This window comes from Triticum urartu, chromosome 2A (genome assembly GCF_056163025.1).
Source record: "Triticum urartu cultivar PI428250 chromosome 2A, HENAU_Tu73, whole genome shotgun sequence".
NCBI lineage: Eukaryota > Viridiplantae > Streptophyta > Magnoliopsida > Poales > Poaceae > Triticum > Triticum urartu.
The window spans coordinates 548,610,638-548,632,655 of NC_141874.1; positions in this window are offsets into that span (position 1 = coordinate 548,610,638).

The following is a 22,018-nucleotide window of genomic DNA, read 5'->3' on the forward strand; positions in this document are numbered from 1 at the left end:
CTAGGGAGAGGTTTAGTCAACGGATCCGCTACATTCAGGTCCGTATGTACTTTACAAATTTCTATGTCTCCATCTTGAACATTTTCACGAATGGAGTTGAAGCGACGCTTGATGTGCCTTGTCTTCTTGTGAAACCTGGGCTCCTTGGCAAGAGCAATAGCTCCAGTGTTGTCACAGAAGAGCTTGATCGGCCCCGACGCATTGGGTATGACTCCTAGGTCGGTGATGAACTCCTTCACCCATATTGCTTCATGTGCTGCCTCCGAGGCTGCCATGTACTCCGCTTCACATATAGAGCCCGCCACGATGCTTTGCTTGCAAATGCACCAGCTTACTGCCCCACCATTCAAAATATACACGTATCCGGTTTGTGACTTAGAGTCATCCAGATCTGTGTCGAAGCTAGCGTCGACGTAACCCTTTACGACGAGCTCTTCATCACCTTCATAAACGAGAAACATTTCCTTAGTCCTTTTCAGGTACTTCAGGATATTCTTGACCGCTGTCCAGTGTTCCTTGCCGGGATTACTTTGGTACCTTCCTACCAAACTTACGGCAAGGTTTACATCAGGTCTGGTACAGAGCATGGCATACATAATAGACCCTATGGCCGAGGCATAGGGGATGACACTCATCTCTTCTATATCTTCTGCCGTGGTCGGACATTGAGCTGAACTCAATTTCACACCTTGTAATACAGGTAAGAACCCCTTCTTAGAATGATCCATATTGAACTTCTTCAATATCTTATCAAGGTATGTGCTTTGTGAAAGACCTATGAGGCGTCTCGATCTATCTCTATAGATCTTGATGCCTAATATATAAGCAGCTTCTCCAAGGTCCTTCATTGAAAAACTCTTATTCAAGTAGGCCTTGATGCTGTCCAAGAGTTCTATATCATTTCCCATCAATAGTATGTCATCTACATATAATATGAGAAATGCTACAGAGCTCCCACTCACTTTCTTGTAAACGCAGGCTTCTCCATAAGTCTGCGTGAACCCAAACGCTTTGATCATCTCATCAAAGCGAATGTTCCAACTCCGAGATGCTTGCACCAGCCCATAAATTGAGCGTTGGAGCTTGCACACCTTGTCAGCATTCTTAGGATCGACAAAACCTTCCGGCTGCATCATATACAATTCTTCCTTAAGGAAACCATTAAGGAATGCCGTTTTGACGTCCATTTGCCATATCTCATAATCATAGAATGCGGCAATCGCTAACATGATTCGGACGGACTTCAGCTTCGCTACCGGTGAGAAAGTCTCATCGTAGTCAACCCCTTGAACTTGTCAATAACCCTTAGCGACAAGACGAGCTTTATAGATGGTCACATTACCATCCGCGTCTGTCTTCTTCTTAAAGATCCATTTATTTTCTATGGCTCGCCGTTCAACGGGTAAGTCAGTCAAAGTCCATACTTCGTTTTCATACATGGATCCTATCTCGGATTTCATGGCTTCTATCCATTTGTCGGAATCCGGGCCCGCCATCGCTTCTTCATAGTTCGAAGGTTCACCGTTGTCTAACAACATGATTTCCAAGACAGGGTTGCCGTACCACTCTGGTGCGGAACGTGTCCTTGTGGACCTTCGAATTTCAGTAGGAGCTTGATCAGAAGTATCTTGATCATTATCATTAACTTCCTCTCTAGTCGGTGCAGGCACCTCAGGAACATTTTCTTGAGTTGCGCCATTTACCGGTTCAAGAGGTAATACTTCATCAAGCTCTACTTTCCTCCCACTTACTTCTTTCGAGAGAAACTCTTTCTCTAGAAAGGACCCATTCTTGGCAACAAAGATCTTGCCTTTGGATCTGAGGTAGAAGGTGTACCCAACAGTTTCTTTTGGGTATCCTATGAAGACGCATTTTTCCGATTTGGGTTCGAGCTTTTCAGGTTGAAGTTTCTTGACATAAGCATCGCATCCCCAAACTTTCAGAAACGACAAATTAGGTTTCTTACCAAACCATAATTCAAACGGTGTCGTCTCAACGGATTTCGACGGAGCCCTATTTAAAGTGAATGCGGCAGTCTCTAAAGCATAGCCCCAAAAAGATAGCGGTAAATCAGTAAGAGACATCATAGACCGCACCATATCCAATAGAGTGCGATTACGACGTTCGGACACACCGTTACGCTGAGGTGTTCCAGGCGGCGTGAGTTGTGAAACTATTCCACATTTTCTTAAGTGTGTGCCAAACTCGTGACTCAAGTATTCTCCTCCACGATCTGATCGTAGAAACTTGATTTTCCTGTCACGTTGATTTTCAACCTCACTCTGAAATTCCTTGAACTTTTCAAAGGTTTCAGACTTGTGTTTCATTAAGTAGATATACCCATATCTACTTAAATCATCAGTGGGCGTGAGAACATAACGATAGCCACCGCGAGCCTCAACACTCATTGGACCACACACATCAGTATGTATGATTTCCAATAAGTCGGTTGCTCGCTCCATGGTTCCTGAGAACGGAGTCTTGGTCATCTTACCCATGAGGCATGGTTCGCATGTGTCAAATGATTCATAATCAAGAGACTCTAAAAGTCCATCTGCATGGAGCTTCTTCATGCGTTTGACACCTATGTGACCAAGGCGGCAGTGCCACAAGTATGTGGTACTATCATTATCAACTTTACTCCTTTTGGTACTCACACTATGAATATGTGTAGCAATACGCTCGAGATTCATTAAGAATAAACCATTCACCATAGGAGCATGACCATAAAACATATCTCTCATATAAATGGAACAACCATTATTCTCAGATTTAAATGAGTAGCCATCTCAAATTAAACGAGATCCTGATACAATGTTCATGCTCAAAGCTGGCACTAAATAACAGTTATTGAGGTTTAAAACTAATCCCGTAGGTAAATGTAGAGGCAGCGTGCCGACGGCGATCACATCAACCTTGGAACCATTCCCGACGCGCATCGTCACCTCGTCCTTCGCCAGTCTCCGTTTATTCCGCAGCTCCTGCTGTGAGTTACAAATATGAGCAACGGCACCGGTATCAAATACCCAGGAGTCACTACGAGTACTGGTAAGGTACACATCAATTACATGTATATCAAATATACCTTTGGTGTTGCCGGCCTTCTTGTCCGCTAAGTATTTAGGGAAGTTCCGCTTCCAATGACCCTTCCCTTTGCAATAAAAGCACTCAGTCTTGGGCTTGGGTCCATTCTTTGGCTTCTTCCCGGCAGCTTGCTTGCCGGGCGCGGCAACCTCCTTGCCGTCCTTCTTGAAGTTCTTTTTACCCTTGCCTTTCTTGAACTTAGTGGTTTTATTGACCATCAACACTTGATGTTCCTTCTTGACTTCTACCTCCGCTGATTTCAGCATTGAAAACAACTCAGGAATGGTCTTTTGCATCCCCTGCATGTTGAAGTTCATCACAAAGCTCTTGTAGCTTGGTGGAAGCGACTGGAGGATTCTGTCAATGACTGCATCATCTGGGAGATTAACTCCCAGCTGAGACAAGCGGTTATGTAACCCAGACATAGTGAGTATGTGCTCACTGACAGAACTATTTTCCTCCATCTTACAGCTGAAGAACTTATCGGAGACTTCATATCTCTCGATCCGGGCATGAGCTTGAAAACCCATTTTCAGCTCTTCGAACATCTCGTATGCTCCATGTCTCTCAAAACATTTTTGGAGCCCCGGCTCTAAGCTGTAAAGCATGCCGCACTGAACGAGGGAGTAGTCATCAGCACGTGTCTGTCAAGCGTTCATAACGTCTTGGTTCTGTGGGACGGGAGCTTCACCTAGCGGTGCTTGTAGGACATAATCTTTCTTGGCAGCTATGAGGATGATCCTCAGGTTTCGGACCCAGTCCGTATAGTTGCTGCCATCGTCTTTCAGCTTGGTTTTCTCTAGGAACGCGTTGAAGTTGAGGACTACGTTGGCCATTTGATCTACAAGACATATTGCAAAGATTTTAGACTAAGTTCATGATAATTAAGTTCATCTAATCAAATTATTAATGAACTCCCACTTAGATTAGACATCCCTCTAGTCATCTAAGTATTACATGATCCGAGTCAACTAGGCCGTGTCCGATCATCACGTGAGACGGACTAGCCAACGTCGGTGAACATCTTCATGTTGATCGTATCTTCTATACGACTCATGCTCGACCTTTCGGTCTACTGTGTTCCGAGGCCATGTCTATACACATGCTAGGCTCGTCAAGTTAACCCTAAGTGTTTTGCATGTGTAAAACTGTCTTACACCCGTTGTATGTGAACGTAAGGATCCATCACACCCGATCATCACGGCGTGCTTAGAAACGACGAACTTTAGCAACGGTGCACAGTTAGGGGAGAACACTTCTTGATATTGTTATGAGGGATCATCTTATTTACTACCGTCATTCTAAGTAAACAAGATGCAAAGACATGATAAACATCATATGCAATCAAATAATAAACGTGACATGATATGGCCAATATCACATAGCTCCTTTGATCTCCATCTTGGGGCTCCATGATCATCTTGTCACCGGCTTGACACCATGATCTCCATCATCATGATCTCCATCATCGTGTCTCCATGAAGTTGCTCGCCAACTATTACTTCTACTACTATGGCTAACGCGTTTAGCAATAAAGTAAAGTAATTTACATGGCGTCTCTCGATGACACGCAGGTCATATAAAAGAATAAAGACAACTCCTATGGCTCCTGCCGGTTGTCATACTCATCGACATGCAAGTCGTGATTCCTATTACAATAGCATGAACATATCATACATCACATATAGATCATTCATCATTCATCACAACTTTGGCCATATCATATCACAAACCACTTGCTGCAAAAACAAGTTAGACGTCCTCTAATTGTTGTTGCAAGTTTTACGTGGCTGATTTAGGGTTCTAGCAAGAACGTCTTCTTACCTACGTTAAAGCCACAACGTGATTTGTCAACTTATATTTACCCTTCATAAGGACCCTGTTCATCGAATCCGCTCCAACTAAAGTGGGAGAGACAGACACCCGCCAGCCACCTTATGCAACTAGTGCATGTTAGTCGGTGGAACCGGTCTCACGTAAGCGTACGTGTAAGGTTGTTCCGGGCCGCTTCATCCCACAATACCGCTGAAGCAAGAAAAGACTAGTAACGGCAAGAAAGTTGACAAATCTACGCCCACAACTAATTGTGTTCTACTCGCGCAAGAACAACTACGCATAGACCTAGCTCTGATACCACTGTTGGGGAACGTTGCAGAAAACAAAAATTTTCCTACTCGTTTCACCAAGATCATCTAGGAGTTCATCTAGCAACGAGTCATCGGATGCATCTACATACCTTTGTAGATGGCGCACGGAAGCGTTCAAAAGAACGGTGATGATGTAGTCGTACTCGACGTGATCCAAATCACCGATGACCAAGCGCCGAACGGACGGCACCTCCGCGTTCAACACACGTACGGGACGGGAGACGTCTCCTCCTTCTTGATCCAGCAAGGGGGGAGGAGAAGTTGATGAAGATCCAGCAGCACGACGGCGTGGTGGTGGATGCAGGGCGTCACAGAAGCAGGGCTTCGCCAAGACTACGAGGGAGAGACGTAACGGGGGGGGGATGGAGGCGCCAGGGGCTGGTCTAAAATCCCTCCTCTCCCCCCCACTATATATAGGGGTGCCAGGGGGGGCGCCGGCCCTAGTAGATGAGATCTACTAGGGGGGCGGCGGCCAAGGGGAGGATTCCCTCCCCCCCAAGGCACCTAGGGGTGCCTTCCACCACATGGACTCTTCCATGGTGGAACCCTAGGCGCATGGGCCTATAGGGGCTGGCGCCCCAGCCCACTATGGTCTGGGTTCCATCCTATTTCAGCCCATGGGGCCCTCCGGGATAGGTGGCCCCACCCGGTGGACCCCCGGGACCCTTCCGGTGGTCCCGGTACAATACCGATAACCCCGAAACTTGTCCCGATGCCCGAAACAGCACTTCCTATATATAATTCTTTACCTCCGGACCATTCCGGAACTCCTCGTGACGTCCGGGATCTCATCCGGGACTCCGAACAACATTCGGGTTTCTGCATATACATATCTTCACAACCCTAGCGTCACCGAACCTTAAGTGTGTAGACCCTACGGGTTCGGGAGACAAGCAGACATGACCGAGACGACTCTCCAGTCAATAACCAACAGCGGGATCTGGATACCCATGTTGGCTCCCACATGCTCCACGATGATCTCATCAGATGAACCACGATGTCGAGGATTCAATCAACCCCGTACGCAATTCCCTTTGTCAATCGATATGTTACTTGCCCGAGATTCGATCATCGGTATCCCAATACCTCGTTCAATCTCGTTACCGGCAAGTCACTTTACTCGTACCGTAATGCATGATCCCGTGACCAGACACTTGGTCACTTTGAGCTCAATATGATGATGCATTACCGAGTGGGCCCAGCGATACCTCTCCGTCATACGGAGTGACAAATCCCAGTCTTGATTCATGTCAACCCAACAGACACTTTCGGAGATACCCGTAGTCTACCTTTATAGTCACCCAGTTACGTTGTGACGTTTGGTATACCCAAAGCATTCCTATGGTATCCGGGAGTTACACGATCTCATGGTCTAAGGAAAAGATACTTTGACATTGGAAAACTCTAGCAAACGAACTATACGATCTTGTGCTATGTTTAGGATTGGGTCTTGTCCATCACATCATTCTCCTAATGATGTGATCTCGTTATCAATGACATCCAATGTCCATAGTCAGGAAACCATGACTATCTGTTGATCAACGACCTAGTCAACTAGAGGCTTACTAGGGACATGTTGGTGTCTGTTATTCACACATGTATTACGATTTTCGGATAACACAATTATAGCATGAATAAAGACAATTATCATGAACAAGGAAATATAATAATAATGCTTTTATTATTGCCTCTAGGGCATATTTCCAACACTGCGCGGCGCTCCGGCATCAACATCTTGTAGTAGGTGATCTTGCGACGCACCATGGCTTTCTGGCGAACTAGGGGACGCTTGATGCGGGCTAGGGGATCGAAAGGTGGGGGAAAGGGCTGGAGATTTGGTGTGGTTTTAGGGCAGTGGCTGGCGTAGGCCGAGCAGCGAAGGTTCTGGTGTGAATAGTGGTTCCGGTGACGACCGGTCAATCGGTTTTGACTGTACATCGCTCTTGTCGCGTTCGCGTTGCAGCCCGGCACGCTGGACCCTCCGCGTCGCTCACCGAATGGAACATGCTTCGTCTTGCGTTTTCGCTCGCTTATGGGACCGCAGTTGAGAGCAAACTGACGTCCCTTCCCCTCCCCCACCCGCGTCATTTATTATACCACCAGTCCCTCTGTTTTATGCGGAGTAAATAAAAACAGAGGGAGTATACTACGGATGAGGATCCCCTGACGTGGTCGAACCCATTGAGTAACTGACATGCGGGGCCTAGCAAGCATGGGGTCCGCCAGTAAGTGACCAAAAGGGAGGGTAAGGCAGGGATACCTACGTCAGAGGATCCACTTCCACTATACTATTTTGACCAAATGTTAGAGTAATAATATATGACATGCAACTTACACAAATGTTAGAGTAATAATATATGACATGAAACTTACACAAAGCATACAGGGTCTAATGCATTTTTTGAGGCTAACTTTGACCAAATGTTAGAGTAATAATATATGACATGCAACTTACACAAAGCATACGGTCAAATTCGTATGTGCAAGGAGTTTCCAATGATATAATTTTCACATTATACATCTCATGTACTATTAATCTTGTCAATAGTCAAATTGGAAACCATCTCGAGTACAAATCTAGGAGTACATACGAATCTAACAATATTGATTGGGCGTTGTTGAATGTTGATACCTTTTTGATCAAAGTAGAGATACTTTGACTACACATAAAACTTATATGTAAACTAGAAAGGATAGGAGGGAGTATATTGTATGTTCAAAAACGAAACGAACATCGAATACCCTTTATATATGATTTGCGGATGCTATGATCACCTGTTCAAAATTTTGAATCCGCCTTAGGTATCACGTGCCCCCACTCGTTCCCTCTCGATTTCATCTCGGGGTCCGGAGATCTATTGAAAGAGGACTAGGGTGGGTACATGCGAATGATACTCCGCGGAATGTTCAAATGAGGCATGCGAGAGGATGGACTCGACTGGAGGGCGACATGATCGATGGAGAAGAGGGTTGGAGAGGAATGAGAAATAAGCAAACGCCACATGATTATACTTGAATGGCTCAAATAAACAATAAGTTGTCTCGCTTGGCCTACATAGTGAAAGGCCTAATGCGCAACACGGAGCACTGACGCTCGAATGTGGCTGGGAAAATAGGGAAACCGACATGTGGGGTAGACTAGTCCAATGGAGGAGCTGGCCCACGACCTCCTCGCCGCCGACAACCGTTCATGTGGGTCGTTGGGGCCAACAATGGGGCGCAGCTCCAGCACCGCCTCTAGACACGGCGACCGCAGTGAGCTACACGCTCATATCGTAGCTAGACACGGTCGGTTTCAGTGTACCGAGGGTGGCGTTAGTGCTGTGGCATGACCAACGGTATGTTTGGTTTGTGCCCAAGGTTGCCCCATCAAAGCATTGGGTAGCCAAAATTTTGGTTGAGGTATTGGTTGCCCATGATTTGGCCGACATTGGCAAGAAAAATGAACTAGAGTTGGCTAGAGTTCATTGGCATGCCAAAGAAATGGCAACCATCCAAACAAAGACCAATCTTTGGGTCATGACCAAAATTTTGGTTGAGGTATTGGTTGCCCATGATTTGGCCGACATTGGCAAGAAAAATGAACTAGAGTTGGCTAGAGTTCATTGGCATGCCAAAAACTGGCAACCATCCAAACAAAGACCAATCTTTGGGTCATGACCAAAATTTTAGTAAGGTGCACTTTGGCCATAATCCAAACACACCCCAACACCCGGCTCGTCGAGGATGCACGGGGTGCCGCGACGCGTCCGCGGAGTGGTGTAGCGCGGCCAATTGCATCCTCTGGACCTGAGACCATGTCAGGTCGTCTTGCTTTCTCAATGACATGCGGGGATCGCATGTGAGAAAAGGGCATCTCCAACGTTGCCACGACAGCAGCTGACTACCCTGGCACATCAAAACCCTCGTCCCTCACGCCGTCGCGCGGTGTGTTCCCAGCCGGTGCCAGCTGCCCGCATTCATGTCGTCTGTTCTTATGTCGTCATTAAGAGGCTCGGTGCCCGAGGAACCAACTCCGGCGACTTAATGACACACCCGGACGCTTGGCCTCACCGGAATGCGCTAATTGAAGCGGCAACGCCCAGCTAACCTCCACAACATAGCGCATCGTCCTCCTACCTGGCACCACATCCGCCATGACTGCAAGTGCGAACGCTCTGGGGGGGAGCTTGTCTTCGAGGATGAAGCTCGAGGTCGCCGCCCTCGCTCAAGTCGCCTCTCGCGACGCAATAGCGGCGTAGCCGGACGCGGACGCGACCGCACAAGCTGTGGCCACACTGGCGGCCGACAACGGGAGCACCGTCAGCCACGCGTCCTACTTGCCGCCGTCCAACGTCCGGCACCGCCAAGGTCGGGGACTCCTCCAAGGATGAGTAGGGCATGGGAGGCAGCAGGGCATGGTGTGCCAACTGGCCGGTCTGTATCCCGTGTTCTATTCTTCCTCGCCAGAGACCGCACCTTCACTTCATGGTCTTGAACCCCGCCCCCATACATAGAGATCGCAGATGGAGGACGTCGGTCGCTGCCTTAGAATAGGTTTAGGGTCGGGTTTCTTTTATTTTTCTGTCCTATAAAAGTTCGAAATGTAATGAAAATCTTTCGTGTTTGCATTAATCTCGGCCGGTGTATATGAACTTTCACAATAATATACATATTGTAGGAGTACTAGCAAGATGCCCGTGCGTTGCACGGAAGATCAAGATCTTGTGGGAGAAAAGGATGAACGAGGGAAAGCCTTATCTGCAAATGTGGAGAGGAGTGCGGGTAAATTGTCATAGTTTCCTTCCTATCCGTTAGATATATATCGGACGGCCTATATTGCAGGATGACAGGCATACCATCATCACCAACTCTGCTTTTGATTGAATCGAGACAAATCTAACATGCGAAGTAAAATAAACACATAGGGTCTATACATACACAAATTATCTTAGGCACTCCAATAGTACGTCCACTACACATTCACGCATTTCACATCTTTCTACATCTAAGGGAACCTACGAAAGGGTTAATGTAAATTGCCTCTCTCTCTCCTCCCCTGATTTTCATGGTGGTGGGCCCCTCCCTCCCTCGAATCTACAATCAACAGCTCACACGTTTAACATTACGTTAATTATGTAACTGGGTTTACGTAGGTGTAGCATTACTCGTCCTAAAAAACCCAACTAAGCCAACCTCCCAGCATATCGCGCGGGAAAAGACCCGGCTGTGCCGTTTTAGTCGGGATTACCGGATTAATAGTAGTAGTATCGATGGACCGCGCGAAGCAACAAATTTTATTTTGAGGGGGTGAAGCACCTAGTTTAAAAGGAAAAAAGGTGGTACACTCACAACACTCCTGTCGCGGTCGCATTGCACCCCACACACGTTCGGTCCTGCACACGGCTCACGCAAACGGAACGCGCTTCAGCTTGCCTCTTCACTGACACATGAGACTGCACATGGAGAAACCGACCATGCGCCAAACTCCTCCCGCCCACAGCGTGAAAATCCTCCCCCCCCCCACACCCAAAAATTCCCCCCAAATCCGATTCAACCGCCTTTCGGCCAACTAGCCAATAATATTCCCCAAACCCCCTCCCCCTGTCGCCCTCCACTCCATTTGCTCCGCCAAAGCCGCCCTCCCCGCTGCGCCGATACGTCGGCACCACGGTTCGGCGATCCTCTCGCTCCCACAGTATGCTCTCGTAGACTGTCGTCCTCTAGCCGTGCCGCCACCTCTGGCTACGTTCTTGTGGAGGCGAACGACGGTCAGCGCCGCCACCGCTGGCGACATTCGTGTGGAGACGCACGGCGGTCAGCTTCTCCCACAGTACGCGCATTCTAGACTGAGGCCCCGTTCATGTCGGTGTAGCGCTGGATGTTAGCTGACAGACGCTGTTAATCTCACTGTTTGCCGAAGTAGTTTACTGTCAATATGCTTTGCTTAAGAAGCTTACTTGCCCTGTTCTGCACTCAATCTGTTAGCTGAGATGGCATGCCAAGGCCGATTAGTTGCTAAAATATCCTGCCATATATTTATTGTGACGTAGATTGCCATGGTCTAGTAGCCAATCTGTTAGGTGAAATAGCTCTACACTGTTTTATACTTGATCTTTGTTGCTGCGATGGCCTTCGATAGTTCGATGGATGTGTGCTCGGCCTCATTGACTGCTGAAATAGCCTGCCATAATTTGGCACTCAAATCTGTTTGCTGAATTAGCTTTACATATATTTCGTTACTTAGATGTGCTCGTCCAAATATCTTGCCATAGCTTTAGACATCGACCTAGGTATTTTTTCTGGACTTCATAAAAAAGCATATATGTTTTTCTTGTAATATCTAGTAGAAGAACTAATTTGTATGTCTAACAGATGGATAGGACTTGGATAACTTCTGCTCGAAGATTCTCCGCTGCATATGTCGAGGGGGTTGAAAACTTCATGAACTTTATCAGAGCTGAGTATGGTGGTCCGAAATCAGATGTGCTCTGCCCGTGTAGCAGTTGTATGAATTCAGTTACAAGACCCCAGTCAACTGTGCAAAATCATCTACACTTGTATGGGATGCCGGTCACATATACTAGATGGGTTCATCATGGTGAAGCTGTGAACGTCAATGTTATTGACTACGTGGAAGCAGCAGGTCACCATCTTGATCTGCCTGATGCTCAGGTGGAAGAGGAGGAGGAGGAGGTGGTGGCGGAGCCAGTGAGTTTGACCAACATTGAATCAATGCTATGAAATGCTCGTGCATTCCGTGAACTTTCACCTGCAGAAGAAAAACGGTGGGCCTGCATGTTGGAACAATGCAACATTGCTGTCACCCCAGGAAATAAGCTGTTAGTATTCTCAGCTATGGTCACCTTTCTTCAGGTGAAGACATCTGAGCGGATGATCAACAAATCATTTGATGCGATGTTGGCTGCTTTCCGCAAATCTTTCCCAGATGCGTCTGAGCTGCCACACACCTACAATAAAATGAAGAATTTCCTTCGTGTAGTTGGAATTGGATATGATATGATCCATGTTCGTAAGAATAATTGTGTTCTGTTCCAGAAGGATTATGCCAACTTAAGTGAATGCCCGAAATGCAAATCATCAAGATGGAAAGATGGCGATGCTGTGAAGAGGATTCCTCATAATGTTCTGAGACATTTTCCAATTACACCAAGATTGCAGAGGTTGTTTCATGATGCTGAAACAAGAGAGGATGTACTGTGGCATTCTAGGAACCAGGAGTACAAAGATCAGAATGTAATGAGCCATCCATCTCATGGTAGTGAGTGGAAAAGCTTCAATGATAAACACAGAGAGTTTGTTGCTGACTCGAGAAACATTTGACTTGGCTTAGCTTCAGATGGATTTAACCCATTTGGCCACCAGAGCGCCACATATAGCATGTGGCCAGTGCTTGTTATCCCTTAGAACATGCCTCCAAATGTCTGCACCAAAGAATCAAACTACATGATGGCCTTGCTCATCCCAAGTCCAAAAAGTCCTAGAAAGGATTTTGATTTGTTCATGGAGCCTCTTGTGGAGGAACTTCAACAGCTATGGAAGGGTGTTCTCACTCGAGACCTATATAGCAGCCCACCAGCTGATTTCTTTCTTCGTGCTGTTTTAATTTGGTGCATCCATGATTATTCGGCTTTGGGCACTATGTTAGGGCGAACGACACATGGTTACAATGCATGTGTTCACTGTGACAGGAATCCACTGTCATACGCAATACTTAGCAAGATCTGTTACATTGGACACCGTCGTTTCCTTGCCAAGGACAAGCCGCATCCTAGAAAATACCAAATACATGTGTTCAATGCAAAGCATGAAAACCGTGATGCGCCAAAGAGGCTCACCGCCGATGAGTTTCAAGTGGAATTAGAGAAGGTCGGGCATATTACACCAGGAAACCATCCTGGTAATGGTAGCGGGAAAAGGAAGTGTGGCAGGGTAGAAGAGAGATTATTCTTTACCTGCAGGTCCACTTTGTGGGACTTGGAGTATTGGAAAGATTTGGATCTACGGCATAATCTTGATGTGATGCACATCGAGAAAAATATATGTGACAGCATTATCAGCACACTTCTTAATATTGAAGGCAAGATGAAAGATACCTTAAAATCTAGGATTGATTTGACACACCTGGGTATCAGAAAGGTTTTGCAGGTGCAAGATGAAGGTAAACCACAGGATATGGCACCATCTGTGTACGTCTTGGACAAGGTAAAAAGAAAAGAATTATGTGAGGTCCCGTCATGTGTGAGATTCCCACATGGATTTGCTTCGAACCCTAAAAGGAGAGTCAGTGCAGATGGAAACAAGGTACAAGGGTTGAAAACTCATGACTGCCACGTCCTACTTCAAAGGGTTTTACCTGTTATCCTTAGAGGATTAGGCCGCCCTGACATATACAGAGCAGTTGCAGAGTTGGGACAATTCTTCAGGGAACTCTACAGTAGGAATATCAGGATAGATGCTTTGGAGCGTCTTAGAGACAAGATACCAACTATCCTATGCGACCTTGAGAAGATATATCCTCCAGCCTTCTTTGATGTGATGGTGCATTTGGCTGTTCATCTACCTGATGAGGCACTACTTAGAGGTCCATTACAGTATGGCTGGATGTACCCTATTGAAAGGCAGCTAGGCACTTTCAAGGGCTATGTTAGGAACAGAGCTAGACCCGAGGGTTCCATTGCAGAGGCCTACATTGCTACAGAAGCGTTGCCATTCTGCTCAAAATACATTGAAACAGCTGATCAGCTTAGCAACGAGGTGGGTGAAGACAATCCCGGGCTCAATGTTTTCGATTATTCTGTTTGAGTTACAGGGAAGAGTCGACAAGAGGACAAACCTAAAGATTTGGACAAAATGGTTTGGTATGTGTTGAATAACTGTCCTGAGATACTACCTTATATCAAGTAAGTGCAGTATTGCAGCTTATACATCGTAATCTACTAAACTTGCAGCACATTCTTATATATTTAGATGTTTGACGCGATCACTATGTTGTGCAGCATCTACAAAGAGGAGTTACTACCGCAAAATCCAAGAAACATTGACAAACTGGTTATGGCAGGATTTGCGAAATGGTTCAAGAACCATGTAAGCTTTTGAAGTGCACTGTCAGTTTTTTAATATATTGAGTACATAAGATGATCAGCTTGTCTATTTTCTAACCATAGGTTAAGAAGATGCGGGAGGATGGGCAGGCAGTTGATGATGCCCTTTACTCACTAGCAATGGGTCCTGATACTCAGGTAAGACATTATGAATCTTGCGTTGTTGGAGATGTGCGCTACAACACCCTTGCACGAGACGAAGGCAGGAAGACGCAAAACAGTGCCATCATGAGCACAAATACGTATTACAAAGAGACAACTGAAATGTATGCTAACATAACAGACATTGTTCAGTTGCAGTATATCTCCAGTTTCGAGGATCATCGGTGTGTGGTTCTATTGTGCTGTCGTTGGTATAACCTGTTTTCCAGGATCGCAAAACCTAGAGCTGATGATGATGCTTAACAAGATGATGCTTACACTGCTCCTGGTGTACAAGATAACACAGATGTTCCTAATATCTTTGAGAACCATCACGTCAATGACGCTGGCGAAAAGATTGCCTGTCGTGCTGTGGACATACAAGAGTTGATCAAGAAGAAGCCAACTTTCGAGGACGTTGAGGACGAAGAAGAAGATGACACCATGGGTAATTACGATTCAGACTGATACACATGGCGAAGATGTTGACGCTACTGCTGCGGATGATGATTACATTGCTTTTGTCGTATTTGCCTCTCAGAAGACGTTTTTTTATCTACTATGTGAAATTGTGTTTGCTATGACAACTGAAACCTGATGAACATGTTGTTTAGTATTTTGTTGTGAGAACATCACTTGTTATGTATGCTGATTTGTATTTGGTGATTGTATGACACCTAAAACATGATGACGTTCTTGTTTAGTTGTACTCATATTTGGCTATGAAACTTGAATTTGATGACATAGTTTGTTGTTGGACTGCAATTTGCTCGACGTCTTCGAATGAGAACAAAGCTGACCCGACAGGGCCTCTGCTATTTATTTATTTATATGAGCAAAAGGGGATACCCCCTGATTTCCGTTAATAGAAATCATTAGATGTTCACAACACTACGCCCAACCTGCTACACATATTTCATTCATTACTAGTTTCAACAAAGTCCTCATGTCGTAGCCACTGAATACATCACGAGTGCTACATACACTGCAAATAAAGAGACAATCATCCTACAGAGCACATCGATTTTGCCCATTATCTTCGCAAGCTCTTTCATCTCCTCATTGCCGTCAAGGCCGTCCAGCAGCTGTTGCTTGGCCATGATCAGAGAAACCGCATCTTTAACCTTCTGCTCTGCATCTTCCTCTTCTGCCGTTCCTTCAGTTACTTGTCCAACACCCCAACATGCTGGTATTGGGATTCCTCGGCTAACCAAATAATCAGCGTAGTTGCATTCCCCCACATCAGCAACTTCCCAGAAATACAAATCACACGAATCTTCCCTTTTCTGCATGAATCAAATTGGAAGATCATCAACCAAACTATTAAAAAATCAGCAACTGAAAGCAAGAGAACAACACTTAAACATATTATTACACCATGATTCGGGCATTTGTAGAAGACTCAGCTAGGGTTGCGGATTGTGGTTGAGACGCGACGGATGACTCTGCGTGATTTGCAGTAGTGGCACCACACCAATGGCAGCGGGTTGCTGTAACATCCCAAATTTTTTTTTGACTGGTCATCCCAAATTTTCAATTTGGAATGTTATACATTAGATCATCAATGCATATCATGTTTTATTCACATTTTGGTTGATCCTAGAAATTCTACGCAACTCAATGACCAATGGAGAGAGTTGGAGATTACGTTATTTTCATATTTGAGTTTTCTCAAATTTTGAGAATAGGATCATTTGATTTTATTTATTTTATCATCAATTATTTCTATTACAAAAATATGAGAGAGGGAATAAAATGACTTTCCCAAAATAAAGAAATATTGAGGATTTAATAATAAAATCAAATAAGATTTTATTCTGGAATTTTTTCGGTGTTTTATTTGAATTTAGGAAAAAATGCGTTTTTCAAGATTGCTTTTAGGGCCCAAATAAATGTTCACTTTGTCGGGCTAGATTTTAGAAGCCCGGGAAAATTTATTTCAGGATTTTTCGAGTCTGTTTAGTATTTCTTTTTATTTTTCTTCCGAGCGTAATTATTAAAAACAAGGGAACCGACCCACGGGCCGTGTCCGACTAGGACTCCCGGCCCGTAGGGGCTTTATAAGCCGGCCCACCCGGGGGGAACCCTAGCCCCGCGCCAGCCCCACACCCGCGCCGCCGCCTTTGTTTTTTCGGTTTTTTTTAGTTTTCGTTTTTTTATTAGATCATTTTTTTCCGATTTAGGTTAAATAGCGAGCGTTCGCTCGTTTGTTCGTTTAAACGAACACGTTCATCGTTTAGATCTGGATAACGAATGTTCGTTCGTTAATCCGTTCGTCGTTTTTCTTTTTCTCGGATTTTCCGCGATTTTTCTGATCGTGATTCCTGATCCGATTTTCGTTTTAGTATATCTTTTCGCTCGTTTATCGGAATCAGGCGATTCAAGCGCCTAGAGTTTCGTCTCGAAACCCTCTATCCGTTTAACCAACTTAAACAAGATTTTACTACTGTAAAATTTGCCCTAGATCCAGATTACTAGAACAAAGTTGTTTTCTTTCGCCGTTTGACTTTCGTTGCTTTGTTCGATTTGATTCTTTTTGCCAACCGGAGTTCTTAAGTTGAACCTTCTGGTTAAATCTCTTATTTGAGTTTTACCTGTGCATTAGATGAGTACTTATTGTATGCTCGTTTGTTGTTTGCGATAGAGTATCCGGAGTGCGCCGCTTGTTACTTCGAATCGCTAGGTTTCCCGGATCATCAGCAAGGCAAGTAACACTTTGATCATACCTTTTCTGCTACCCAGTTTTATTGCATTAGATCAAACCTCACACATTGCATGATTAGGATCTAATTAAATTGTGGGATGGGAAGTAGATGAGGTAGTACCTATTACCTATTTATTTTCAAACCTTTGGGAGTTACTTCTACGTTTGCTTATCATGCCATGCTATGCTAGTAGACGTGGATTGGGTGAGTGAAATCCATGACAGATGTGAGATTGTTAATTAATGGTTTATCTAAGGTGGCAACTTAAACACACATCTGGGTGGATTGAGGCACCTGGGTATTCCAGGATTTGCCTGTTTTCTTTTGGACCGCCACCCAGGCTCAAAGGGATCATGAGACTATTCATACTAGAAACTTCCGTGTGCAGCCACAAGCTATTATGGGCTCTAGCATAGTTGACTAAGTTGTGCGAACTCTTACAGTGGTAGACTAGCAGATGTAGGGGATGTAGGTGGTATGGTCTACCCGATCGTAAGGTGCTAGCGCTTCTGAAAGACTATGTCTCGGTCATCCGTCTTCTCAAACACCATGTAGTGCGAGAAAACAAACGGAGGCGATCGAGTCTTGTGGGGAAAAGTGCGCAAACCTCTGCAGAGTGTAATAAACTAATCAGGTTAGCCGTGTCCCCGGTTATGGACATCGTGAGTATCTAGTACCTGGATTTTCATGTGAATCTCAACATGTTACTCTAAATTTAATTTTGTTGGGTTATGTTTAATGATGATGCTTAATTGGGATTGAGAATGCTGTCAACCATTCTCAATGTTTAACAACCACCATGATAGTAATTAAATTTATTCCTTTGGAGTAGGGAAAAATTGGCTTTACGCAAAACTGTAACCATAGAGCTTTCCACCAGCCAAATATGCATATAGTATAGTTGTTTCATTCCATTACTCTCTATGTGTTACCTTGCCAGCATATTCCATGTGCTGACCCGTTTTCGGGCTGCAATGTTAATGTTGCAGACTTTTCAGACGACGATTGAGGAGTTTTTAGGTCGTGGTTCTATACTCAGTGATGCCGTTGGGGTTGATGGACTCACTTATCTTCCAAGCCTTCCGCTGTTATAGTTATTAGATGGCCTTAAGCCATATTTATTGTAATAAGTTCTCTTTTGAGACACTCGATGTAATAAGTGTGTGATTGCTACTCTGCTATAAATCCTCCGAGTACTGTGTGGTGTCAGCATTACTGATCCAGGGATGACACCGGAGCACAGAGATCAGATTGTTTGAGGTCTGGTCGCTACAGAGATGGTATTAGAGCACACGTTGACTGTAGGACACGACCACTAAGCTAAAAGCCCTAGATCACTATTCACTATCCTCTCTTCTGACTTCACATCTTTTCTACTCTTTAGGATGGCGGATGCAAGGAACAAGTTCACACAACCGGATGAAGGTACACCCTTTGGACGACACTTGAAGGAAGTCACTAGATACCTGAACATAGGAGTACCAAGCCTCACGGGAACCTACAACGCCACTTTACCTAAAGAAGAGCGCTGGATGATTCAAGTTCAAGTTCCAGGAAGGACATTCATGCCAGTCACTGAGCCCATAGAGTTTTCATTTGATGCACCAACTTGGAGTCTGGGAATGAGCATGGCAGCTCACATCGCCATGGGACGCATTGGAGAAGTCTACCGCAAGGATCTCAAGGATACTATCTACCAGATTTGTGGGCGCCGAGATGAGCACTGGGAGATGATCAGCACCAGGAAGGATAGATCAATCGCAGCTTTTATCCAGGAATTAAACCAGCACATTCGACGCCAGGAGAACCAGATGTATGCCGACATGGTAGATCTGAAGAAGGCTAAGACTAGAATCAAGGAACTAGAGGAAGAACTCAAGGCTACACGTGAAGATTATGAAGAGGAAATTGAAGTATTGGTGGAGAAGAATGACGATCTGATCAAGAAGATTGGAATATTTATGGGAGGCCCGACACCAGTAGATGAAGACGAAGAACCCAAGGAAATTAACCCAGAAGACTACATCATCATCGACGGCACCGACTCGGAACCACATAGTAGCAATGACGACTATGTTGACGAAGCTGGAGCAGATATCATGGAGTCAATGACCGAAGAATATTTCTAGTAGACCACCTCATCAGTAGTAGTAGTCCACCATGTAAATATAGTAGTCCAAGCACTTTTGCGATAGATAGATCGATTGTATGCCCTTGTTTGATTGATTGAAGTGAATTGTTTGCTTTTGCCTCATGTGCATATGGGTAGTGTTTTCTCTTTAGACCCCCTCTATTCTTATATCTCATCTTTTCTAAACCCACAGATGCCTCCGAGACGTGACCCCAAATTTGCTTTCCCACCAGAGCTCACCCAGTTGATCCAACAGCAGAACACATTGATGCAGTTGCTAGTCCAGAATCAGAATCAGGGGAACAACAACAACAACCCACCACCACCACCTGTTGACCACTTAGCCCGTTTCCTTAGGCTGAATCCGCCGGTGTTTCCAATAGCACCGAGCCGATAGTAGCAGATGATTGGCTCCGCAAGACAGCTAGGGAGTTGACCACAGCAGGATGCACAGATGCGGAGAAGGTGAAGTTTGCCGCACATCAGTTAGAAGGACCCGCAGCATCATGGTGGGAGAATTTCACAGCCACCTTCCCAGTTGACACTATCACATGGGACCAGTTTCAGCAGGCTTTTCATACTGCACATGTTTCAGCAGGAGCTATGGCCATGAAGAAGCGTGAGTTTCGCAACTTGCGGCAAGGAGGAAGGACAGTTGGCCAGTATGTGGAGGAATTTAGTAAGTTAGCACATTATGCCCCAGATGACGTCGCTACGGATGCAACTAAGCATGAGAAGTTTCTGGAAGGACTGAATGATGAGTTGAGCATGCAGTTGATGGTAGCCACTTTCAACAACTACCAGGAGTTGGTAGATCATGCTCTTATGATTGAAGGGAAGCAGCAGCAAATTGAAAATCGCAAGAGGAAGTATGGACAAGGAAAGTACAATTCAGGAGCTCAGCAGAAGCCATGTTTTACCCCTAGACCGGGAGGACATTTTCAGCATACCCATGGAGGAGGTAGCTCGCACAATCACAATGGCACCAAAAATGGTAATGGCAATGGAGGGAGCAACGGCCAAAACCGCACCAACCCCTCAACCCCAGCCAAGAAGGACTTGAGCCAAGTCACTTGCTATAAGTGTTCGAAGACTGGACATTATGCCAATGAATGTCCTGAAGGCCAAAATGGCAATGGAAGTTCTGGGAAGAAGCCGAACCCTTTCAACAGGGGACAGGTGAACCACGTTAGCGTGGAGGAGGTTGAAGCTCAGCCCGATGCAGTAATAGGTAAGTTTCTGGTTAAGTCATTTACTGCACTAGTTCTTTTTGATACTGGTGCATCGCATTCATACATCTCAAGGGGATTTGTGGATAAGTATAGACTGTCAACCCAAGCCCTTAGGTCACCCATGTTAGTAACCTCGCTTGGAGCAGAGTATATGGCTAGTCGATGGTGTGATCGGTTACCATTAAGGATTGGTAACTATGTTTTTCCCTCAGACCTAATAGTATTGGAATCCCAAGGATTGGATGTGATATTAGGCATGGATTGGTTGTCAAAGTATGAAGGGAATATTGGCTGTGCTAGTAAGTCAATTTTGCTTACCACACCAGAAGGGAGAAGGATCAGGTATGTATCCCGGCATGTGCCAAATAGGACCCAAGTAAATTGCCTAACAGGAGTTGTGCAGGAGGAAGTACCTGTGGTAAGGGACTTTTTTGATGTATTTCCAGAAGAGTTGCCAGGCATGCCACCGGATAGAGATATTGAGTTCTTGATTCAGCTATTGCCAGGCACTAGGCCAATATCAAAGAGACCATATAGGATGCCAGCAAAGGATTTGGTGGAAATTAAGAAGCAGATTAAGGAGTTACTAGATAAGGGATATATTCGCCCAAGTTCTTCACCTTGGGGATCGCCAGTACTTCTAGTGGAGAAGAAGGATGGATCGTTAAGGATGGTTGTTGATTATCGAGGATTGAATGAAGTAACGATCAAAAACAAGTACCCGCTACCAATGATCAACGATCTGTTTGATCGATTGCAAGGAGCTAAGGTATTTTCCAAGATCTATCTGCAATCAGGATACCACTAGTTGAAGATTCGAGAACAGGATATTCCGAAGACAGCTTTTACCACCAGGTATGGGCTGTATGAGTATACCGTTATGTCATTTGGTCTGACTAACGCACCTGCCTATTTTATGAACATGATGAACAAAGTGTTTATGGAGTTTTTGGATAAGTTCGTCGTAGTGTTCATTGATGATATCCTAGTTTATTTGAAGAATGAAGAGGAGCATAAGGAGCATTTGCGTTTGGTACTTGGAAAGCTCAGAGAAGATCAATTATATGCCAAGTTCAGCAAATGTGAGTTTTGGTTGAAGGAAGTAGGATTCCTCGGACATGTTATATCTGGAGAAGGTATAGCAGTAGATCCCGTTAAAGTTGAAACCGTGACCAAGTGGGAAGCCCCAACAACAGTTGGAGAGATCCGGAGTTTTCTTGGACTCGCAGGATACTACCGGAGATTTATTGAGAATTTCTCAAAGATTGTGAAGCCTATGACAGAGTTATTAAAGAAGGATACCAAGTTCATATGGACAGAGGAGTGTGAGGCTAGTTTCTAGGAGTTGAAGAAACGTTTGGTTACCTCACCAGTGTTGATTTTGCCAGACCAGACCAAAGATTATGAGGTGTACTGCGACGCTTCACGTCGAGGACTTGGAGCAGTGCTTATGCAGGAAGGGAGAGTTGTTTCA